General features: G+C 35.9%; 1 pseudogene; it reads left to right on the top strand.

The window, feature by feature from the left end:
- The first annotated feature begins 3,993 nt into the window (after nt 1-3,993).
- Nucleotides 3,994-4,276, top strand: LOC102496197 (HIG1 domain family member 1A, mitochondrial pseudogene; annotated as a pseudogene).
- Nucleotides 4,277-6,382: the final 2,106 nt, after the last annotated feature.

Below are 6,382 nucleotides of genomic sequence, written 5' to 3' on the forward strand. Positions count from 1 at the left end.
GAAGTAGAGAGGGAAGGCATTTATGGGACAAAGAAATGGGTTATTATCTTTTGAAGAAAATGGGTATAATATTCTCAACTGGATTTGTGAGAAATGGATATATGTTGAATATTCATTTTGCAAGCTAAGTGACATATGTGATTGAATGTATAAAATAAATTGAAATAAAAATAAGAAAAAACATGAATGCAAAACCAAATCAATAGCACATGTATCCCTTTCAAGGAAGTATGAAGTGTGCAGAAGAGCTTCTACGACCACCCATTGACCTGGACAGAGATGAAAGACACTCAAGAGATGAGCATCAGCTTTTGGCTGATCATCATAGCAGAGTTATGTCAGTTTTACTATGAGTTGCAGCTTAATAGGATAATCTAAGGGATGTCCTTTAGAAAATCACTGTTGGAGCTGGCAGATGACATGGTGGTTAAGGTGCTGGACTCCCACATGGACAACTGTGTTTGAAGTCCTAGACCTGATGGCTTGCGTTCTCACTTTCCTCCCACTTCTGGTCAAATTTAAAAAACAATAAGTAATTATTTTTAATATAATAATAATTTTTTCAATTTTTTAAAGAAATAAATAGCACTCTACTTCTTTGTGCCTTAGTTCCTTTATTGTCCAATGTAGAGTTAATTATTGTAACTTTCTTCAGCTGATTATAAGGATTTGTAAATATTTGTAATCTTCTTGGGACAGAGGTGGGCACACAGTTGTTTTGTTTTGTTTTGTTTTGTTTTTTAGTAAAAATTGTTTCAATCATTAAAAATAAATAAAATAAAGTAAAAAATAAAACTTTAGAAGATCTTGCTTCTGGCCTGCACACACTGCCAGAAACACACTTCCACAAATGTTATTACCTCTGGAATTTCCTTTCTTTACCCTGGGCAATTTTTCTCTGGACACTTCCATGTGAAGTACTAATTATGGAACTGGGGCACATTCCCCAGAGCTCCGTCCTAACTTCTAAATAACAAGGAGAGTTGATTCCACTGTTCCCTCTCATGAGAGGATTCATCAACATCCCTCCTCTCAAACTGCTATGCCCTTTAGATTCAGGATGAATATTTTTGTTACCACAATCAGCTAATGTTGATTTGCTAACACCACGAGGCTCAAGTCCTTACTTTGTCTGTGCCCCATTACAGGACTTTACAGAAAAAGACATCACCACCTCTGCTCAGATCTCAATGCTTTGCAGACTTAGTGCCTGCATGTCCAGACATTCTACTCGCTCCTCTGCTGACAAGCCAGATGGCACTCACTCCGTCTTTCTGAAGCATCTGGATCTGATCTCAGACACTCATTCAGAAATCAACACAGTCATGCAATTAGGTCCTTTCTTATCCTGCCATTTCAAATCCAGACAACCCAGAGTAAAAGCAAAAGGCCAAATTATCATCTGAAAACAAGGTGTAAATAGAAGTGCCAGAGATTAGACATGAAGGTAAGTTTGTTATTACATTGCACTAGGGAAGAATGATCTTGCAGCTGAGAGGCATTTGGGGATACATTTCACAGTAGGCTTGCCCTCTAGGTGTGTAAGGGGAATGGCAGGTGTGTACATATGTGTACTCATGGGTTCTAGCTTTGTACTTAGGAACTTGTGCACACGTGTACTAGGGTGTTATCTGTACAATTTTGTTAGCATTTGCCTGTTTTCACAGTGTGGCACGTTTGAAAATGAATGGTTTAAGCCTTGCCTGGCTAGACTGGTGTGTGGTTATGTAATTATAACACTAAAAGAATTTGGCTTTGTGTAACTCATCTTTGCTAGCCACCACTGAACTGTAAGCCTGAACATCACTCACTTACACTTCAGTCATGTTCAATATGACCATAACACTGAAAAATTACCTAGAAATAAAAAACAGACCGCATATTTTATTATCCTTTACAATCTCTAGCATGCTGAAGCCTGCTTTCTAAAAAACGGGAAGGGCTTCCAAGTTAGACAGAGTCCAGTCAAAACTCTATTATGCATGTATAAACCATAAGACCTTGGACAATTACCCTCCTATTCTACTCTATAAAATAAAACTATTGCCTAAGTATCCAGTGAGTTCAGATTGGAGTAAATATATAGAAAGGAATAGAAACTTTCATTCCACCTCTGTCATTTCATTCCACCTTTGTCCAGTGAAGAAAATCTTTAAAAACCTGTTTCTCGATTGGTGAAACATGGATGCCAATAATTAACATCAGATACCTACTATGTGCCAGGAACTTTTCTAAAAAGTTTGCATATTTAACCAATTAATCTATTCCTATTTTCATATGAGGACACTGGGGCACAAAGAGGTATAGTAACATGCCCAAGATTGTTCAACTGGGAAATAGCAGAGTTATGACAGGCATTTGGATTAAAAATTTTTGTCCTTTTATTTTAAAGAATTATTTAATTTTATTTATAATAATTATTATTGGGTTTTTGTTTGTTTATTTGTTTTTTGCTACAAGGCACACACACCAGAGAGAGAGAAAGTGAGAAAGGAATCTGCCAGGTCTGGGACTCAAACCACAGTTAGCCATGTGGGAATCCAGCGCCTTACCCACCATACCTGCTGGCCCTAAAACTCTTATTCTTAATCACCACATTAATACTTGTTCTGGGGGACAGCAGGTGTTGTGTGGACTCTCACACAGCCAGCCATGTATCGAGTTCTCATCCTGGTGGCTTTCTCTCTCTCTCTCTCTGTCTCTTTCTCTTGCATTTACCGTATAGCAATTTTTTAAAAGGAACAATAATGAACAAACAAATTTAAATAATTAATTCTTTTTTAAATAATTATTTTATTTTGCCTTCCAACCGAACACCCAGAGAAAAGCCTGAATCCCTGTACATCTGACGTAGGCCTATCCCTGCCACCATAACCGGAAAACCTCTGCCCCAAATCCTTCCTTCTGGCCCAACACCCAGCAAAAAGCCAGAATCCATAAGCATCTGAGGTAGAAAGTATCGTATAATCTATCAGATGACTAGAAACTACCAACATACAAGAAATATGGGAAATCAAGAAACTATTCTCTCACCCAAGGAGAAAGAATAGACCTTCATCATCCGTAGACAGTACAATGGAACACGTAGAAATGTAAGATAAAGATTTTTAGGCTATTCATAGTGACAAAGCTAACAGAGATGCAAGGGAAGAGAGACAATAAACTCCAGAAAATGAAGGAGAAAAGATACAATGAGTTCCAGGATGTGAGGAAGTTCTTCCATGATCTGAAAGAGGAAATACACATCATAAAAAAGAATCAAACGGAACTGTTAGAGATGAAGGCTGCAATACAGAAAATCAAAACCTCCCTTAACAGTATTAAAAACAGATTACATCATGCAGAGGAATCTCAGATGTAGAAGACAGAACCTCTGACTTAGAAAAATTCACCAAAAAGACTGAGAAAATAACCAAAAAAAAAAAAAGAGAGAGAGAGAGAATAATATATGAGTAATACTAGATACCATTAGACACCCAAACATCTGGATAATTGGTATCCCAGAAGATGCAGAAACTTATCAGGGCATTGATAATCTATTCCATGAAATCCTGGAAGAAAACTTTCCAAAGGATCCCACATAAAATTAACCCAAGAAGATCTTCTCCAAGGCACATCAAAGCCAAATTGACCAAAACCACAGACAGAAGTAAGATACTAAAGTTGGTAAGAGAAAAATAATAATAATAATAGTATAAGAAGAAAAAATAAAGAAAAAAATTGGCAAGATAAAAAAGTCAAGTTACTTTCAAAGGATATCCCATCAGGCTAACAGCAGACCTCTCATTGGAAATAATGCAAGCAAGAAAGAATGGAAAAATATATTCAATGTGTTAAGTGAAAAGCAAGTTCAACAAAAATACTGTATCCAGCAAGATTATCCTTTATGTAGGAAGAAAAGATAAAAACAATCTCAAGAGAAACTGGCTGGAGCACGTGAGGTTCTGTTTCACAGAACCTAATAGAAACTCTCTAGAGGATTCTTCAGTCACCATGTCAACCAACAATGATGTTTCTCTCTCTGCATATGATAAATATCAGGGATCCAAACTTATCTGAAAAGCTAAAGAGGCACCATTTGTCCCCATTGGAATGGCAGACTTTGCAGCAATTGTTGCATATGGACTACACAAACTGAACAGCCGGGGAAATACTAAAAATGTCTGTCCACTTGATCCGCATGTGTGTGGCAGCCCAAGGCTTTGTTGTGGGAGCAATGACTCTTGGTATGGGCTACTCCATGGACTAGGAATTCTGTGCAAAACCTAAACCTTAGAAGAGAAGATGCCATCTTAGTCTGGTCAGATGTGCTTGCTTTAGTTAAACATCTCATATTGAGATTACGTGTTTGTGTCAAAAAAAAAAAATCAATCGATGAGTTCAGATAAGATATTTTGAATATTGGCTTCCTATCTCACAGACTTGATTTGCTTGGTGACCAAAATGATTAGTGACTAGTTCACTAGCTAGGTCATTCAGGAAAATCAAGTTAACACAAAAGAAACCTGACACCCAAGTATACTCTGTAGTGCTAAAATCTCCACCTCCTTAAACCCTAATGATAAAACTAGTTCTAAAGAAGACTACAGACTAACCTTGAAGTACTCCCAGTTTGCTGCAGAATACCTCCTGCTTTGGGTATTATGTAGGAGTCTTGTTTACACCAGTTAATTCAACATTTTTCTGTGTGCTTTGTGGACTGGTTGAGTACTTCAGGTTTTAGGACTGGTTGACTTGGAGAACTGTTTTGAAAAAGTGAACGGATCATAATTTGTAAAGCCTTTTTTAACTGACATGTATGTGTGCTTAAATCAAACCTGAAAAGCTTGCAGTGCGGCCACAGAGTAGTGTTTATTTTATAATCACACTTGTAAACATGAGAATAAGTTAATTATGGCTTCCAACTTAGCTCTTTTGTAATTGCAGAATTACATTTTTGCTAATGTTAGATTAGAATAATTTTTCTTGGAATAGAAATATGTATTTTAAGTATTAACACAAGACTAAATGGAGAACACTTTTTAAATGTGTGCAGCATATTTATTTCTCTTAAAACTAAACAGATTACCTGTAAGGAAGTGATGAATGATTTATAAGCAAGCTGGTTGGTCTGACATTATCTAAAAAGTTTGACAACTACAGAATGCTTTATTGCACTTGTGAGATTCTCGTGACTAATCTGAATTTACATTCCATGATGACGACATGATATATATATTAAAGTAAGTGAAATATCAAAAAAAGTTCTCAGATAAGAAAAACTAGAAAGAATTTACCAACACCGACCAACTCTTCGAGAAGTTCTGAAAGGAGTACTATACCAGGAAAACTAAAGACAGACTGACAAGAGAACAAAATATGACCAAGAGAAAGGCCAACATAAGGGTAGGAACAAGTTCTGAAATATCAATAACAATGTTGAATGTTAGCAGAAAGGTCAAACCACAGTAACACTGCAAATTCAACAAGAGAGATTATGAGAGACTTAACTAGTGAAATAGAATTCTATGAGTTTTCACTAAAACATTATTGAATTTCATCTATGCTTTGTCTTCCAGATTTAAGGATTTTTTATTTCTTTTGAGTTGTTGGGTTCAAAAATTTGTTTAAAAAAAGATATTTTGTAATTGAAACATAAAATATTCTCCCTTCCTGACCACCTTTGCAATTAGAAAATATTTGTGAGCATTTTGATTTTGTGGCAGAATGGATATTTGCATAAATAAAATAATACAATAGTGTCTGATGCCTTGCATCAGAAATTGAATTCTTATGGGACTTTGTGCAAATAACAGACTAAATTGAGATTAACCTAATTCTTTTTTTGCAAATAAGTTAGTTTATACCTCTCTTTAGTAAAAGAGGGACTGGAGAGAGAACAAAAATTGTTTCAGAAGAAAATTACAGTGTGCTTGTCACTAAATTCTTTTTTTTTTTTTTGAATTTCAAAAACAAATTTATTGTACTTATTTTTCAATATTTTTTAACATTTTTTAATACATTCAGTCACATTATTTAGCTTACAAGGTGATCATTTCAATATGTGAACATTTCTCCCTAGTCCAGTTGATCAAAATATAATAATACTACCTCCCTGTCTCAACAATGCTATCTCCGTATCCCTCCTCCAAATGTTTTTCCCCAGGCCCCACTCCTCCACACACACCACATCTGGCATTCACACCCATCTCTTATATTTGTACATCCTTTAGTCCATCAGTTTCAGTTATAGAGTGCGGACACTCGGTATATATTAAGTGGGGGGACATACAGTGTCTCTCCTTCATAGCCTGGCTTGCTTCAATCTGAAAAAAATCTTCCATATTCTTCCACTTTCTGTCAAAAGCCAGGGTTTTGTTGTTTTTTATGGCTGAATAGTATT

This window comes from Tupaia chinensis, unplaced genomic scaffold (genome assembly GCF_000334495.1).
Source record: "Tupaia chinensis unplaced genomic scaffold, TupChi_1.0 Scaffold000678_1, whole genome shotgun sequence".
NCBI classification, from domain to species: domain Eukaryota; kingdom Metazoa; phylum Chordata; class Mammalia; order Scandentia; family Tupaiidae; genus Tupaia; species Tupaia belangeri.